Raw genomic sequence first — 19,591 nt, forward strand, 5'->3', positions numbered from 1 at the left:
TATGTTCAAACTTAAAAATAAAAATCATGTGATCATCTCAATAGATGCGGAAAAAGCATTTTGCAAAATCTGACATTTGTTCATGATAAAAACAAAGTGGGTATAGGGAGAATATACATCAACATAATAAAAACCACATATGAAAAATTTGCAGCTAACCTTATACTCAAAGGTGAAAAACTGAGAGCTTTTCCTCTAAGATCAAGAACGAAACAAAAAGGCTCACTTATAGTGAACATAATACCCAAAGCCCCAGGCACCACAACCGAGAAAGAAAGAAAGAAAGAAAGAAAGAAAGAAAGAAAGAAAGAAAGAAAGAAAATGAGGCATCCATATTGTTAAGGAAGAAAAGTAAACTCCTAAGTTGTACAACTACAGTAGAAAATCTATTAGAAGTAAGAAATGAATTCAGTAAAGTTTCAGGATACAAAATTAATACTCAGAAAGCAGTAATGTTTTTATGCACTAATAACAAAGTAACAGAAAGAGAAATTAAGGAAACTATTCCACTTAGAACTGCACCAAAAATAAATAAATAAAATACCTAGGAATAAACTTAAAGAAGTGAAAGATCTGCACTCTAAAAACTCTAAAACACTGATAAAAGAAATTGAAGACAACACAAACAAATGGAAAGATATTCCATGTTCATGGACTGGAAGAATAATATTGTTAAAATGTTTATGCTACCCAAAGCAATCTACAGATTCAATGCAATGCTATCAAAATACCAGTAGCATTTTTCACTGAACTAGAACAAAAGTACTAAAATTTGTATGGAACCACAAAAGACCCTGAAGTAGGCAAAGCAATCATGAGAATAAAGAACAAAGCTGGATCTATCATAATTCCAGATTTTAAGATACACTACAAAGCTGTCATCATTAAAACAGTATGGAACTGGGGCTCCTGGGTGGCTCAGTCGGTTAAGCGTCCAACTTCAGCTCAGGTCACGATCTCACGGTCCGTGAGTTCGAGCCCCGCGTCAGGCTCTGGGCTGATGATGGCCCAGAGCCTGGAGCCTGCTTCCGATTCTGTGTCTTCCTCTCTCTCTCTGACCCTCCCTGTTCATGCTCTGTCTCTGTCTCAAAAATAAATAAATGTTAAAAAAATTAAAAAAAAACAGTATGGAACGGCACCAACTAGACACATAGATCAATACAATCGAGAGTTCAGAAATAAACCCTTGCTTATATGATCAATTAATCTATGACAAAGGATACAATAGTATAAAATGGGGCAAAGACAATCTCTTCAATAAATGGTCCTGGGAAAACTGGCCAGCTACCTGCAAAAGAATGAACCAGACCACTGTGTTATACCATATATAAGAATAAACTCAAAATGAATTAAAGACTTAGATGTGAGACCTGATACCATAAAAATCCTAAGATTTTCCTAAGGAACGGGGAAAAAAGCAAAAGTAAGCTAGTGGGACTATATCAAAATAAAAAGATATGCATAGTGAACAAAACCATCAACAAAACAAAATGGAGAATGGGAGAAAATATTTGTAAATGATATATCTTATATGCAATTAATATCCAAAACAAAGAACTTACACAACACCAAAAAATCAAAAACAAAAGCAACAATCCCATTAAAAAATGGGTAGAGGACTTGAATAGACATTTTCCAAACAAAACACAGATGGCCAACAGACATATGAAAAGATGTTCAACATTGATAATCATCAGGAAAATGCACATCAAAACCACAATGAGACATTACCTTACAACCATCAGAATGGCAAAAACAAAAAAGATGAGAAATTACACATGTTGGCAATGATATGGAGAAAAAGAAACTCTCCCGCCCTGTTGGTGGGTAGGTTAACTGGTTCAGCCACTGTGGGAAACAGTACACAGTTTCCTCAAAAAACTAAAAATAGAAATACCATAGGATACAGTAATTCCACTATTGGGTATTTACTCAAAGAAAACAAAAACATAAATTTGAAAAGATATATATAACCCTATGTTTATTGAAGCATTTTTTATAATAGCCAAGATATAGAAGCAAGCTAGGTGTCATTGATAGACGAATGGATAAGGAAGAGGTCACACACATACAGGAATATTACACAGACATAAAAAGGATAAGATCATACCATTTGTGACAACATGGATGGGCCTAGCAGGTATTGTGCTAAGTGAATTAAGTCAGACTGATAATTAAAAACGCCGTAATGATTTCACTCATATGTACAATCTAGAAAACAAAACAACAAGGAAACAAACAAACAAGCAGAATCAGACCTAAAAATACAGAGAACAAAAAGCTTCCCCAGAGGGGAGGAAGATGGTGGGATAGGCAAAACTGGTGAAGGAGAAGCGGAGATACAGACTTCCAGTTACAGGATGAATAAACCACGGGAATAAGAGTACAGCATAGGAATATAGTCAGTTATATTGCCATGACATTGTATGGTGAAAGATGACAGCTATGCTTGTAGAGAGCATAGCATAGCACACAGAGAGGTTGAATCACTATGTTGTACACGTGAAACTTATGTAACATGTGTCAACTATATTCAAATCAAAAATCAAAACAATACATGATTTTGCAGCTTCTCTGACATGTTTTATTAGTTTAAGTTGTTACCCCTTCTGAGACCGACACATTTTCTAGAAATCCTAATTGAAATTGACGTTTCTATAAATACTGGGGTTTTTTTGTTTTGTTTTTTGTTTTTTGCTTAATATGTCTTCCTGTATACTTTGGTATTCCATCTATGTTTCTTACTTGGAGTCTTGCAAGCTATATATATTGTTTTTAGTTTTTCTAGTGTTAAATTTAATAAAGACAAAGTAAACATAAGAATGCATAAAAGAAAAAGAAGAAAAAATAAAAACATGCAATGTGTTGAGAAAACAAAATAGGCTTGAACTACTACTTTTCACCTCCTAATAAATTCGTTCAGAAATTCCCTGTCAGTCTCCCTGTATTTCTGAAGTATAAACTTCTGTTCAGTTTAAAATGTGCATATGCAAAAACTGAAGCCTCCTTTTTAAACTTGGATGTAAGTATGGTATCATTACTTCTGATGCTGAAGACCAGGAAATGATGTAAATATACACTCTTTCTTGCCTTGGCCTACCACTTCCTACAATTAATGAAATCTTACTGATGTTTCATAAAAAAAAAGAAAGAAAAAAAAAAAACTAAGGCAAACATACATTCCTTACATTTAGTGAATTAAACTCAATATATAAACTAAAGGATGATGCTTATTTCAAAGACAGTGACAATGCCTAAAATACTTTTGGGTTTCATCATTTGCAGATGTCATCAATGCTAGCAACATAATTTTGTTAAATAATTTTAATGGAAGAGAGTCTTTGTGGATTTTCTTTGAAATGAACCATTTGGAGGGCATCTCGTGAATAAAAAGAGGCACGGAATGTTGCCTTTGTTCAAATACTGATGTGAGTTTAAAGTCATAGTATTGATACTTTGCTGTGGAATTCAAATGGACTCTGAAGACAATAAGAAAAGAGAATTCTGAAATTGTTAGCTGATGCAAGAATCATTACAGTGACTCCTTCAACTGGCAATATTAGTACATGAACGTCAGTGAAGATGGTGGTTCTTAGGATATTCAACTAAACGCCAGGAAAATAAAGTATTTGGAAAAATTACAATAGAAAATTCAAGTTGGCCGAAGCTTTGGAATCTCTCATCACCATCCTTTAAACTTATAAATGATATCACTGAGAATCAGAGAAGTTCAGTGATGTAACCACGTTCACAGGGTTAAGGTCAGAAACTGGGACTAGAGTCAGGATACTTGACACACAGTAGAATGTTTTTCTCACCACTACATCATGCTGACAAGTTCACTGGGCTATATCCTAAAATAACTAAGCTTTGTAGAGGCAGATGTCTTGAATGTGTAGTGATGTACATCTATAAGTGCTAAAAAAGGCTGAATTTAAGAATTTTTACCCCTTAGGTTTATAAAAATAAGTTTGAGATCTTTAAATTTCTCTGTGTATTTAAAAATCCTAGAGAATTTTTATCTACAGTGATCCATTCTACAAACAATAACACTATTTTCACTCTATTTCCCTATGTATAGTTTGAATTTAACTTTTCATGTTCGGGGGAAGGAAAATAATTCTAATTTAATTATTCAGTTATGTTTATAGCTTATTTTCAAAGAATTTTTTACTGCTTAATATTTCTTGCCATTATAATTTTTAGTTCCTAAACTCACAAGGAATAAATGTTACATTAACTTTTTCATCATTAAATAAAATTGAATCTGACTCCAAGCTTCTTCTTGCTTGGCTAGTAAGAGATCCACATTCAGTCATTTTAGCCCCATCTATCTGTCTCTTTAGAACCACACTGGAATCAAGGAATTTCATGGGACGACTGGAAGATGGGGGAAGGCAACTTCAGTCAACATGACTCCTGAAGACATACTCAATATGCAAGCCTACTTCTTCTTGAAGGTAGGTAGGTAATGCCAGTCAAAGGAAGCTTTGTCAACTACTTCAAGAGAAGCCTCCTTAGAAGACCCAAGTACTCAACTAAACTTCCCCAGGTTCTTCTGCACTTCTAGGGTTTCTATAAATGATGTGTGGACCCCTGTTAATCATGGGTGTAAGAGCCATTCATCACCTTCCTATTTGAGACAATCTTCTTTTTCTACTTTGATGCTTCTCCTCTGTATCTTGCTCGTTCCTTCTGCCTTTCTTTCCAGAGTCCAGCATGACACCTTAATAAACTGAGGCTTTTGAAACAAGTGCTCGAAGGGAAGTTTATCTTTAGGTAATATAAATTCTAGGCTACTTTCTGAAATGAGGAAAGGAGTGGAATAGAGGTACTAAGTAAAAATGGCTATTTTTTTTTTCTGATCCTTCCATAGCAATGAAAATGAAACACAAATTAGTATCTCAACAAATAATCCTGTCACATGTTCCACACTTAGGACCATTCTGAATATGCTCTGTATTTTGATCATTATGCATACTGGTATATAAAAATAATGACTAAACATAATTCTTCATTACTACTTCATCCTATTATCTGATGGGACCTGGGAGCTGATACAGTTCTAATTCCTCATTTTATTTTTTTAAATTTATTTCTTTAAATGTTTATTCATTTTTCAGAGACAGAGAGACAGAGCATAAGTGGGGGAAGGGGCAGAGAGAGAGAGGGAGACACAGAACCTGAAACAGGCTCCAGGCTCTGAGCTGTCACCACAGAGCCCAACGCGGGGCTCGAACTCACAAACCGCAAGATTGTGACCTGAGCCAAAGTCAGACACTTAACCAACTGAGCCATCTAGGTGCCCTTAATTCCTCATTTCATGAAAAATGAAATTTAAAAACCAGATTGAGACATCCTCTTTTTTATCATTACATACGTACTTCGGTAAAGGTAGTATTACTCACCAGTCTGGCATTCTTTGTACTGAAAAATTGGAACAGTTTTCCTTATGAATATGAATAAATGACTTTAATGAAAGCCAAGGAACTTTTAAAGCACCAACACTGTCAAAGTTGACTATGGTCTCAGAGTAACATGCACATAGCTCTTGCCTGATGTAGACCTGAACCCTAGTTGAAATCAATCAATACAATACTGAGTAATTAGACAGAAATGAACAACTTATTTTCATTACAAATTACTTCAAATTAGAACATACTTCCTGCCTCTTCAATGTACCTTACAGAGACAGCAGATACTAAAACTATTTAGGCTGGAATAAATGAATTGTTTGTGCCCCCTCTTTAATGATATGATGATAGTTTGGGGGGGCTCATTTCCCTGTGGCATCTTTCTTACCTATTCTTTATTCATGGCAGCTGGGGACAAATAACACATCAGATGGGTTACACTATTCAGAACTGGAAAAAAAACAGAGAACTGGCAGTTATTAAACTGTATGTGGCAAAAGAAAAACAAAATCTGAATTGCTAGGCCCATAACAACATCAAATTTAGAAGAAAGCTGGGCTAAAGATTTTTGGTAGGCCACCCAACAGATAAAAAAATAACTGAGAGTTAAAGATAATTCATTATTGAATCTTTATATTTGTGGCAATAATACTTCTTAAACAACTCTTTACCTTGAATTTTCAGACCTGAGGTCTTAAGTACCCCATTGTTTAACAATTTCTAGTTGCATATTAATTTCCAAGAAAAAAATAAGAGAATTAAGCCCTAAATTTTTATTTTTTTGAGTTTTCCAAAACTGTTCTGTCTTCTATACAAGGAACTAGAAAGGAATTAAAGGTTTGCCTATACCGGAATTATTTGTTTTTCAATTTTAGAGATAGAGAGTGGGAGTGCTGGAGAGGGACAGAGGGAGAAAGCGAGAATCTCAAACTGGCTCCAAGCTCAGAGTAAAGCCCAATGCAGGGCTCAATCCCATGACTTTGGGATTATGACCCGAGGCAATATAGAGAGTCAGATGCTCAAATGACTGAGCCACCCAGGCACCCCTCACCATCCCAGAATTAGTAAGAAAATGTATAGCTAAATGCAAAGTTACAGATCTTATTAAGTATCATAGTTAAGTAGTAAGCTTTTTGAAATAAGACTGCATAATAGAGCCTAACAAATTATTCTTACATAATATTTTGCCTAGCGTATAGGCAATCACTGGTTATCACTCAAGAAGGCAAAGAGTTGAATATTTTGTTTAATGATATCATTTTCACATGCAGTCAACATACATGTGTAAAATACTCTGCAGTGTATTTATATAAACATGCTCCATGAGGTTTCCTTGAAGGAAGGTTTAACTGAAACTGATTTTAGTCCACATGCATTAGATTCGACCTGGGTAATTATTAAAAAATTGTATCTTTGTCAAAAATGTTTACTTATTTGAGAGAGAACAAGAGTGTACACAGGGTAGGGATAGAAAGAGAGAGAGAGAAAGAATCCCATGTAGGGTCCATGCTGTCAGTGCAGAGCCAGACATGGAGCCCGATGCAACAAACTGGGAGATCATGACCTGAGATGAAATCAAGGGTCATATGCTCAACTGAGCCACCCAGGTACCCCTAAAAATTTATATCTTTTAAGAAATTTTCTCATGAATTTTATCACTGCAGATTACAAATCATACCTTTACATTCTTCTGTTTGCTGGTGCAAATAGGAAACAAAACCCAAATCCCTTAATATCTTTAAGTAGAGTTTTACTTATTTACATTGCTAGCATGAATGAAATCACTGTAATTTCTCACAAGGGCAGGACTGAGTAATAGAGAATGCTTAGTGTAGGCCAATCATATAAAAACTTTGTCAAGTGTGAAGACAAAATTGAATACACATTTTTTTTTCCAATTTAATAACGGAGATATAGAAACTAAATTTCCATGTAGGTAAAGTTTTACTTATTTTATTTTCAAGGTGCACTTGTTATAAGGAATATCTATAATCGTATCTTTAGAAATGAACTATTTTGACATACATCCCTATTGCAGGTATGAAATATAAATGTAAACATAGTAAAAACAAATTATAAAGACATGGGGTAGGTAGATCATTATTCTCAGTTCTTCTTATTTTTCCTATGCATCCATGCACTTTGCCCTGTCAACTTGGAGTCCCCCGCCAACATGAGAAGCATTTATACTGGGCTTCACCAAATTACTTTCTTTGGCCAATGGAACGTGGGCATAGATGATAATGTCACAGTTCAGTCTAATTCTTGAGGCCCTGTGACATACCACGAAAGAAAAGCCGCAGGTGGCCGCTGCCCCATTAGCATGGTCCCCAAAGAAGACACATGTAGAAAACCTGAATCCAGCAGTCAGTCTGCAGCTGAGCCCAGCTGAAACACAGCCTAAAGCAGAACCCAATGTAGTTCAGCTGAAACATAGTCAACAATCTGTCTCTTAAGCATGAGGATCAGTGCTTCTTGTTGTATCACAGTAAAAATTTGTGATTGTTGATAATACAGCATTATAAGCAATAAAATAAACTAATACAAGCTTATACAATATACTATACCAAAGTGAAAAGTAAGCATATTAATACATGACAAAATAAATGTATAAATCATCAGGAAAGAGAATTAGTCCAATATACTACTGGACCTAGTGTCATCCTTAACAGTATGATTTGGGCAAGTCATTGTGGTTTGAAGTATCTCAACTGCAGGGCTAGTGTTGGATAGATGATTTCCAAGGTCCATACACATTCAACAAAGCAAGAATTGCTTGCATTCCCACAGTAATTAAAAGTTTCAAAAGATAGGGGGGCACCTGGGTGGCCCAGTTGCTTAAGCTCTGACTCTTAATTTCAGCCCAGGTCATGATCTCGTGGTTCGTGGGATGAAGTCTCTCATGGGGCTCTGCACTAACAGCATGGAGCCTGCTTGGGATTCTTTCTCTCCCCCTCTCTCTGCCCCTTCCCACCTTGCATGTGCACTCTCTCTCAAAATAAATAAATCAGCTTTTAAAAAAGTGCCAAAAGATAATATTTTATAAGTTGAGTGTCTGTAGAAAACCATTTTGGCAAGCCACATGTTGCTTCTACTCATTCATTCAGTGGTTACTTTAGAATAATCATCTTAAGATCAGGATTATGCCAAGCACCATGAGGGATGAAGAGAAAGAGATGATGTGTTTTTGTCTGTAAGAAGTTTTTAAAAAAGAAAAAAAACAAACCAATAGTGGACATAATACAAAAAAGAAAAATCTAAGTGTTAGAAGAATGTTAGTAACTAAGGGCTTCGAGAAGGTAATCTCTTCCAGCTGGAAAGATTTGGAAAAGCTCTTGGGAGGAAGTGGCGTTCAAGCTGGATCTTAGTGGACATGATGTCAATGGGAAGAAATTTAAAGTTATTCAATGACTGAAGGAAGGGCACTGAAACAGGCAGAATAAGTTACTTGAAATGATGAATTTTTCTCTTTTATTGGAATACACTGTGTCAGAGACAGAATGGAGATATGGCTAAAAGGAGAGGTAGGGGCTATATTTCTGAGGATTTTAACTTGGACATTCAGAGGCTTGGAAGTTACCATTTAGAGAATGATTAAAAGCTCAAATATTTAGAAAAGAAGAGTGCCTAAGAAGTGCATTAGAGAGAGCCAAGTGGTCCTGGGCAGGGAGAAAAGAGATCAGGAAGACTCCAGGGAAGTTGGAAGCAGTTGTCAATGGCCCTGAGCTTGGGAGGAAGGAAAGGGAATAGGCATTTAAAAATTTTTGTTTTCAACATTTATTTATTTTTGAGAAACAGAGAGAGAGAGCATGAGCAGGGGAGGTGCACAGAGAAAGAAAGAGAGACAGAGACAGAGACAGCATGTGAAGCAGGTTCCAGGCTCTGAGCTGTCAGAGCAGAGCCTGACATGGGGCTTGAACCCAAAAACTGTGAGATCATGATTTGAACTGAAGTCTAACGCTCAACTGAGCCACCCAGGCACCCCGGGGGATGGGCTTCTTATTTTTTTATTTTATTATTATCATTTTTTAATGTTTATTTTTGAGAGAGACAGACAGAGACAGTGTGTAAGTAGGGGAGGGACAGAGAGAGGGAGACACAGAACCCGAAGGAGGCTCCAGGCTCTGAGCTGCCAGCACAGAGCCCGATGCGGGGCTTGCACTCACAAGCTGTGAGATCATGACCTAAGCTGAAGTAGGTCGCCCAACCAACTGAGCCACTCAGGCGCCCCAGGGCTGGGCTTTTAAAATACAAACCTAGCAATGCTCATTTATTATCTTCCAGGAAGATAGCATATTAAGAATATAAATTAATACAATTACTAATGAGCGACTTTAAACTCCTGTTATATGATAAGAAAACAGCATTAAAAATAAAAGTAAATTCCAGGATTAAATAATGGTTTTCAAACTTTAATGCGCAGAAGAATCACCTGGGATTCTTTAGAAAAATCCAGATTCCTAGACCTCAAGCCTATAGATCTTGAAATAGTTGGTACTGAGAGAGACTTAGAATTTATATTTTAATAAGTATCTCAAGAGATAATGATGCAGGTGGTTGGTTTGTAAATTATTCTTTGACACTGGTTAGAAAACATAATAGTAACAACAAAAGGCAACATTTACTGCCTACTTCCCATCTGGGGACACTTGGCCAATACATGCAAACAGTATCTCAATTTACCCTCATGACAAGCCTGAAATGTAGCTATTAATACTAATCTCCAACTTATAGAAACCAAGAATTAGAGGGATTCCACAGCTCTTTGAAAGTAATTGAGCCAGTAAGTGATGAATTCAAGATATGATTCAAAGTCTGTCCAAAATCAGAACTCACATTGGAGAAGTTCATGACATTAAAGACTAGAGCTTTTGTCTTTTTTCATATATATATTTTTTCTTTTTAAAACTTTCGACTGATTGGGACCAGTGCCACATTTAACAAGATTGTCTGATTAAATTTACTCTAGTAAAAAATTTCATTCCTAAGTAGAGAAAGACCAGCTGGAACATAATCAGTCATCATAGTGGGATGCCCTAGATATGAAGATGCCCATCCTACCAAGAATAATGCATATGCACATACCAGTAATTCTAAAATAAATATAGAAAATTTCTACAGCATGTGTTATTATAACCATTTAAGCAGAAACACAAGAACTTTAAAGTGGGACATTATCATTGCCTTGAACATTTTTCCTTCACGATCTTAAAACTGACATCTCAAAATAAATCATGATCGTGAAGCCTAAGCATTAATTGTCTAAAGGAATGGGCCACTGTAAGATATGCTCAAAGTCAGATTTAACTTTATTCTTCTTGAATATCTCTTGACTCACATCACTTTTCCTTTTTTTTTTTTTAAATGGAAGTTCCAGTCATTTTTCTGTATTTCCTATAGTAATGGAAGTAGTGGTAGCTTATGTTTTGGCAAGAAAAGGAAATGAATTAAATATGTTACATGATATAGTCAAAGTCCAAGGAACCCTGTACTTACATTAATTTTCCCCACTTTGAGAAAGATGCCTAAAGAGGGAGCCATCAATAATAGAGTTTTCCTCATAAAACTTAAGGAGAAATGAATACAAAAATTTTCCAGAGTTGGAGCAGAAATTGATATCTGTCATCAGTTGTAATTTTCCAGTTTTAAAACCCAGTAATTGTTCAATGCTCTTATTTGTTCTTGAAGATGTGGCTGAGGAAAATGTGGCAGTAGTATGCTGTCACTTAAAAAAAATGTTTTTTAATATTTATTTTTGACAGAGAGAAAGAGACAGAGTGCAAGCAGCAGAGGGACAGAGAGAGAGGGAGACACAGAATCCGAAGCAGGCTCCAGGCTCTGAGCTGTCAGCACAGAGCCCTTCGTGGGGCTCCAACTTGTGAACGATGACTTCATGACCTGAGCCAAAGTTGGACATTTAACCAACTGAGCCACGCAGGCTCCCTTAGTATGCTGTCACTTTAAATTGATAACAGAGTTTTTATTTGCTTTTCTAATCGATGATAGTCTTTCGTTTAGTGATATTTCTCTCTTGCACCCAGAAGTGAAGATGTTAGTGTTAGAAGTTCCTTTTCATTTTAGACTTAGTAATCCAAGTCAATTTAAGAAGTTGTATTATTTATTTATTTTTTTTATTTCTAGGCCTTTTAGAAGTGGCTTTTCCTTAAAGTTTAAGGCAGAACCAACTCTATGTCAGACACTATGCTAAACTCTATGCAGGGCACAGGTGGGTACTGATTTCTCTGCTTTCCTTTACATTTGTGTCCAGCTTGCTGTGTATCTTCTTAAATCCTTAAGGAACTTATTAAACCATGAAGAATAAAGGAAAAATAAAAAGCTTACTCTGAAATGTAAGCAGAAAGTTTCTTAAAGATAAAATATATATACTTGAAAAAATACATCAAATGAGAGCTAAGGAATGTCTTTAATTCCTTTAAAAGAATAATTCATCACTGATGCTGGACATTTGGACATGAGAGAGATACATTGGATAACCCTTCAAGGTCGCAGTCCAGGCATGTACTCTGGTCTATGCTTCAGTGTAAACTTTTCATTGTTTAATAACATGGAGAGAGCCTGGAAGCTTTTCATAGAAATGGAAGACATAGAACAAGGTGCCAAAATTATTTATTTAGGATATGATGATTCATTGGGAAACCAAAGAGAATCAACTAAAATTGTTTAAAACCAACGTATAAATACAAAAAGTGGATACAAAATAAATATATCTACATGAATAACATTCTTACATTTATTATTTTATTTTTAATTTTCTAATGTTTATTTATTTTTGTGAGAGAGAGACAGGATGCAACCAGGGGAGGGGCAGAGAGAGAAGCAGACACAGAATCTGAAGCAGGATCCAGGCTGTCAGCACAGAGCCTGATACGGGACGCGAACTTGAGAGCCATGAGATCATGACCTGAGCCGAAGTCAGACTCTCAACTGACTGGGCCACCCAGGCGCCTCTGAATAATATTCTTACATTCAATCAAAAATGCTTTGAGAAAAAATTAATATCCCACTCTGATGTCCACTCTCACCACTACTATTTAACATAGTACTTCAAGCCCTAGCCTCAGCAATCAGACAGCAAAAAGAAATAAAAGTCATCCAAATCAGCAAGGAAGAAATCAAACTTTCACTATTTGCAGATGACATGATACTCTATATAGAAACCTGAAATATTCCACCAAATTCAGTACAGTCACAGGATACAAAATCATTGTGTAGAAATCTGTTGCATTTCTATACATCAAAAATGGAGCAACAGAAAGAGAAATTAAGGAATCAATCCCATCTACAACTGCACTAATAACAGTAAGATACCTAGGAATCAATCTAATGAAAGAGGCAAAAGACCTGTATTCTGAAAACTCTAAAACAATGTTGAAAGAAATTGAAGGGGAAACAAAGAAATGGAAATATGTTCATGTTCATGGATTGGAAGAATAAATATTGTTAAATGTATTACCCAAAGCAACCTATACACTTACAGCAATCTTTATCAAAATACTAACAGCATTTTTCACAGAGTTAGAACAAACAATCCTATAATCTGTATGGAATCACAAAGTCCCCGAATAGCCAAAGCAATCTTGAAGACAAAAAAAAAAAAAAAAAAAAAAAAAAGCAAAGCTGGAAGCATCACAATTCCCAATTGCAAGTCCTATTGCAAACTGTACTGATCAAAATAGTATGGTACTGGTACAAAAATAGACACATAGATCAATGGAACAGAACAGGAAACCCAGAAATGAACCCACAACTGTATGGTCAGTTCATCTTTGACAAAGCAGGAAACAATATGTCATAGGAAAAAGACAATCTCTTGAACAAATAGTGTTGGGAAAACAGGACAGCAACACACAGAAGAATAAAACTGGACCAGTTTCTTACTACATACACAAAAATAATTCAAAATGGATTAAAGACTTAAATGTGGCACCTGAAACTATAAAACTCCTATAGGAGAACACAGGAAGTAACCTCTTTGACATCATCCATATCAACTTCTTTCTAGATATGTCACTGAGTCGAGGGAAACAAAACCAAAAATTAACTACTGGGACTTCATCAAAATAAAAAGCTTCTGTACAGTGAAGGAAACAATCAACAAAACTAAAAAAGCAACCTACAAAATGGGAGAAGTTATTTGTAAATGACATATCTCATAAAGGGTTAGTATCCAAAATATATAAAGAATTTATGCAATTCAGGGTGCTGGGTGGCTCAGTGGGTTGTGTGTCCAACTTCAGATCAGGTCATGATCTCACAGTTAGTGAGTATGAGCCCCGCATCGGGCTCTGTGCTGACAGCTGGGAGCCGGGAGCCTGGAGCCTGCTTCAGATTCTGGGTCTCCCTCTCTCTGCTTCCAATCCCCACTCATGCTCTGTCTCTATCTCAAAAATAAAAACATTAAAAAAAAAGAATTTATGCAACTCAACACCCCAAAAATGAATAATCCAATTAAAAAATGGTCAGAAGACATGAACACACAGTGTTCCAAAGAAGATATACAGATGGCCAACAGACATGAAAAGATGTTCAACATCACTGATTATCAGGGAAATATAAATCAAAACTACAGTGAGATGTTACCTCACACCAGTCAAAATGGCTACAATCAACAACACAAGAAACAACAGATGCTGCTGATGATGTGGAGGAAGGGGAACCCTTTTGCCCTGTTGGTGAGATTGCAAACTGGTGCAGCCACTCTGAAAATCAGTATGGAGTTTCCTCAAGAAGTTAAAAATGGAACTAGTCTACAATCCAGCAATTTCGGTTAGAGGTATTTACCCCAAGAATACAAAAATACTGATTCAAAGGGATACATTCATCCCAATGTTTATAGCAGTATTATCTATAATAGCTGAATTATGGAAACAGTCCAAGTGTCTAACTGATGAATAAATATTATGTATACTATATAATATATATGTATATATAATATATATAATATAGTGTATATATTATATACTATAATATAGTATTATAGTATTATACTATAGTATTATACACTATAATATATACACTATATAATATATATGTATATGCATAATATATGTGTATATATATATTATATATATTTTACTTAGTCATAGAAAAGAATGAAATTTCACCACTTGCAATGACAAGAATGGAGCTAGAGAATATATATGCTAAGCAAAGTAAGTCATAGAAAGACAAATACCATGATTTCACTCAAGTAGAATTTAAGAAACAAAATAAAGGGAGAGAGGCAAACCCAGAAACACACTTTAATATTTTTTAACGTTTATTTATTTTTGAGAGAGAGACAGAATATGAGCCAGGGAGGGGCAGAGAGAGAGGAACACACAGAATCCAAAGCAGGCTCCAGCCTCTGAACTGTCAGCATAGAGCCCAACGCAGGGCTTGAACCTGTGAGATCATGAAATGAGCTGAAGCCAGACACTTAACTGAATGAGCCACCCAGGCAACCCAAGAAAAAAATTTTGTTTTATTTTACATATTTTGAGAGAGAGAGAAAGTTTGAACAGGGTAGACACAGAGACAGAGAGGGAGAGAGAGAAGCCCAAGCAGGGGTCGTGCTGTCGGCAAGGAGCCTACCACGAGGCTTGATCTCATGAACTGTGCTGAGCTGAAATCAAGAGTCAGATGCTCAATGGACTGAGCCACCTAGGCACCCACAGACTCTTAACTATAGAAAACAAACTAAGAGTTATCAAAGGGGAGGTGGCTGGGGGAGATGGGTGAAACAGGTGATGGGAATTAAGGAGTACACTGGCTGTGATGAGCACCAGGTATTTTGTGGGATTGTTGAATCACTACACTGTACACCTGAAATTAGTATCACAGTGAATGTTAACTAACTGGGATTTAAATAAAAAATAAAAATAAAAAAGCCACTTCATATAAAACAAAACAAATAAAATACCCAGTAATATACCTAATAAAGGGACAGAGGCTATGTGAAAGATCTATGGAAAATTAATATATTTTTGTATAACAAGTTTGCATAAATTAAGATATGACAGATGTGTGAATACTGAATGTTGTAAAGATGTTTTTCACTCCAAGCAAAGCTATAAATTTAGCACAATTTCACGCAGTATCACTGTCAGATTTTTCTTATAAGAATAAACAAATAAATGGGTGCCTGACTGCCTCAGTTAAGCATCTGACTCTTCATTTCATTTCAAGTCATGATCTGACAGTTTATGAGATCCAGCCCCATATCAGGCTCTGGGCTGAGCCATGGAGCCTATTTGGAATGTGTCTCTCCTCCTCTCTTTGCCTCTCCCGTGCTCATTCTCATATTCTCTCTCTCTCTCAAAATAAATAAATAAAAAGAATAAACAAATATGTCCTAATATTTTACGAAGAGTATTTGAGATATAATTTTAAATGCATTTAATATTATTAATTAATGAAATGTGGTATGAGCATAACAATTAACAGATAATTGGAATGTAAGGGAAAAATCCAGAACTACACTCTAATGTACATAAATCAGAATGTAATGAAGTAGCACTTAAATTAGGAGGTTATATGATTAAATATTTGGTTTTGAGATAATCATTTAGAAAAAAAACACACATCACTTGCTTCCAATCTCCTACCTTATCATAATAAATTAAAAGTATATCAACAACGAAGCAACAGAAAGAGAAATCAAGGAATCGATCCCATTTACAGTTGCACAAAAAACCATAAAATACCTAGGAATAAATCTAAACAAAGAGGTGAAAAATCTATACACTGAGAACTATAGAAAGCTTATGAAAGAAATTGAAGAAGACGCAAAAAAATGGTAAAAGATTCCATGTACCCAGACAGGAAGAACAAATATTGTTCAAATATCGATACTACCCAAAGCAATCTACATATTCAATGCAATCCCTATCAAAGTAACACCAGCATTATTCACAGAGCTAGAACAAATAATCCTAAAATTTGTATGGAACCAGAAAAGACCCCGAATAGCCAAAGCAATCTTGAGAAAGAAATCCAAAGCTGGAGGCATCACAATCCCAGACTTCAAGCTATACTACAAAGCTGTAATCATCAAGACAGTGTGGTACTGGCACAAGAACAGACACTCAGATCAATGGAACAAAATAGAGAACCCAAAAAGGGACCCACAAATGTATGCCCAACTAATCTTCAACAAAGCAAGAAAGAATATTCAATGGAATAAACACAGTCTCTTCAGCAAGTGGTGCTGGGAAAACTAGACAGCGAGATGCAGAAGAATGAACCTGGACCACTTTCTTACACCATACACAAAAATAAACTCAAAATGGATGAAAGACCTCAATGTAAGACTGGAAGTCATCAAAATCCTCGAGAAGAAAGCAGGCAAAAACCACTTTGATCTTGACTGCAGCAACTTCTTACTCAACATGTCTCCAGAAGCAAGGGAAACCAAACCAAAAATGAACTATTGGGGCCTCATCAAAATTAAAACTTCTGCACAGTGAACAAACAATCAGCAAAACTAAAAGGCAACCGACAGAATGTGAGAAGATATTTGCAAACGACATATCAGATAAAGGGTTAGTATCCAAAATCTATGAGGAACTTATCCAACTCAATACCCAAAAAACAAATAATCCAGTGAAGAAATGGGCAAAAGACATGAATAGACACTTCTCCAAAGAAGACATCCAGATGGCCAACAGACACATGAAAAAATGCTCAACATCACTCATCATCAGGGAAATACAAATCAAAACCACCATGAGATGCTACCTTACACCTGTCAGAACGGCTAACATTAACAACTCAGGCAACAACAGATGTTGGCGAGGATACAGAGAAAGAGGATCTCTTTTGCATTGTTGGTGGCAATGCAAGCTGGTGCAGCCACTCTGGAAAACAGTATGGAGGTTCCTCAGAAAATTAAAACTAGAATAACCCTGTGACCCAGCAATTCCACTACTAGGCATTTATCCATGGGATACAGGTGTGCTGTTTTGAAGGGACACATGCACCCCCATGTTTATAGCAGCACTATCAACAATAGCCAAAGTATGGAAAGAACACAAATGTCCATCGATGGATTAATGGATAAAGAAGATGTGGTGTGTGTGTGTGTATATATATATATATATATATATATACACATATATATATATGTATACACACACATATATATGTATATACATACACATACATGTATACATATATAACATATACATATACATAAATATATATACATATATATATTTATACACATCTTTATCTATCTATACACACACATATACATACAATGGAGTATTACTTAGCAATCAAAAAGAATGAAATCTTGCCATTTGCAACTACATGGATGGAACTGGAGGGTATTATGCTAAATGAAATTAGTTAGAGAAAGACAAAAACCATATGACTTCACTCATATGAGGACTTTAAGAGACAAAACAGATGAACATAAGGGAAAGGAAACAAAAATAATATAAAAACAGGGAGGGGGACAAAACAGAAGAGACTCATAAATTTGGAGAACAAACTGAGGGTTGCTGGAGGGGTTGTGGGAGGGGGGTTGGGCTAAATGGGTGAGGGGCATTAAGGAATCTATTGCTGAAATCATTGTTTCACTATATGCTAATTTGGATGTAAATTTTAAAAAATAAAAATAAAATTAAAAAAATTAAATGAATTGGATACTATTTTTCTATTAATCAGACTTGACAAAAAGTAAAAACAATGATGGGAAATATAAATTTGTTGAAGTTTGAAAAAGGCATTTGGTAACATGTACCAAAAGCTTTAAAAAAATATGCACATGGACTAAGAATTCAATTTTTAAGGATTATGTTAGGAATAAAAATAGGACAAGTGTGAAAATATTTATGCATAGGAATTTAATGTATTTTTTATTAAAAAAAATTTTTTTAACGTTTATTTATTATTGAGAGACAGAGAGAGACAGAGCATGAGCATGGGAGGGGCAGAGAGAGGAGGAGACACAGAATCTGAAGGAGGCTCCAGGCTCTGAACTGTTACCACAGAGCCTGAAGCAGTGCTCAAACTCACAAACCCAGCGAGATCATGACCTGAGCCAAAGTCAGATGCTTAACTGACTGAGCCACCCAGGCACCCCAGAATTTAATGTATTTTTTAAAGGAGGAGGATTAGAACTGACTAAATGGTCCACAGCTGAATTATACATAACGTATGTTACGTAGATATGAGATGAGGTGAGATGAGATGAGGTGAGGTGAGGTAAGGTGAGGTGAGGTGAGGTGAGGTGAGGTAAGGTGAGGTAAGAATGTCATGGTGGTTGCAATGATCAGAATACTCAAAGGAGAAATGCTAGATAAAAAGTCAAACTGCAAATTCAGGTGGGAAAAAAAAATCATAAGGCTAAATATAAAGAAAAAAGTTTTAAAAAAAACAATAGAGGAAAAAACTATTAGGAAAAAGTCAACCAGGTGAGTTTCACAGGAACTTGAAGACTACAGGCAGTCTGCAAAGTCTTCATAAAGGAAGAGAAGTGTTCGTATGCTAGGATAGGGGTAAAATATACCATTATTATAGAAACAAGACAAGAGATATGAAGTTAAATGGTGGTCGTAAAACAATATATATCGTTTATCTGTTTTGGAGGAACAGTGAGTGATAGGAAGAGAGCAGTCTTAAGGACACAATATAATAGGAAGAATTGCATGTTACTAAAATATTTCCCTTTGTTCCACCAGACCTCTCACCAGTTGCTCTTTATAAAGGTTGGGGTGTTAGCATACACCCCTTCAGATACATATTAGGCTTTGTGGGTTTCCAGTGAACTTTATAGATACTTCATAAATATTTAAATAATTTCGGTTCAGCAAAAAATGACAAGGTCTTCAACAACAGCATTAAATTTTCCTGACCCCTATACTGTCCACAGTATCTATCCACGGACAGATCTTGAAAAAAAAAAAAAAAAAAAGCTGAATAGTATATTGCTTCAGAGTATTTCTTTTTTATTAATTTGCTATCTCCCCCCCAAACATTTATAACTAATTTAATATGAAGTTATATTTTCTACTTAATTATCAAGGTAAAATTTGAGTATTGTAATTACTACTGTAAGTATCAAAAACAAAGAAAGAATATTTGAAAAGAAGTAATTTTACCCTTTTATTAAAAGGTACAGACCCTTTACAATTCTTATTCTGTAACAAGTTGACCCTAAGTTAGATTAC

General features: G+C 35.6%; 1 long non-coding RNA gene across 2 annotated transcripts in view; it reads left to right on the plus strand.

Moving 5' to 3' along the window:
• The window catches only part of LOC122236443, a 46,638-nt gene that overhangs the window by 16,844 nt on the left and 10,203 nt on the right, over positions 1–19,591 (plus strand). The window contains exon 4 of one of the 2 annotated variants that reach the window (XR_006214501.1): positions 4,347–4,460. This is a non-coding gene — a long non-coding RNA (uncharacterized LOC122236443). Of the gene's footprint in view, positions 1–4,346; positions 4,751–19,591 lie in introns of those variants that run through there. The other variant, XR_006214502.1, reaches the window with a different exon arrangement.

The sequence above is a fragment of the Panthera tigris genome, chromosome A2, assembly GCF_018350195.1.
Source record: "Panthera tigris isolate Pti1 chromosome A2, P.tigris_Pti1_mat1.1, whole genome shotgun sequence".
NCBI lineage: Eukaryota > Metazoa > Chordata > Mammalia > Carnivora > Felidae > Panthera > Panthera tigris.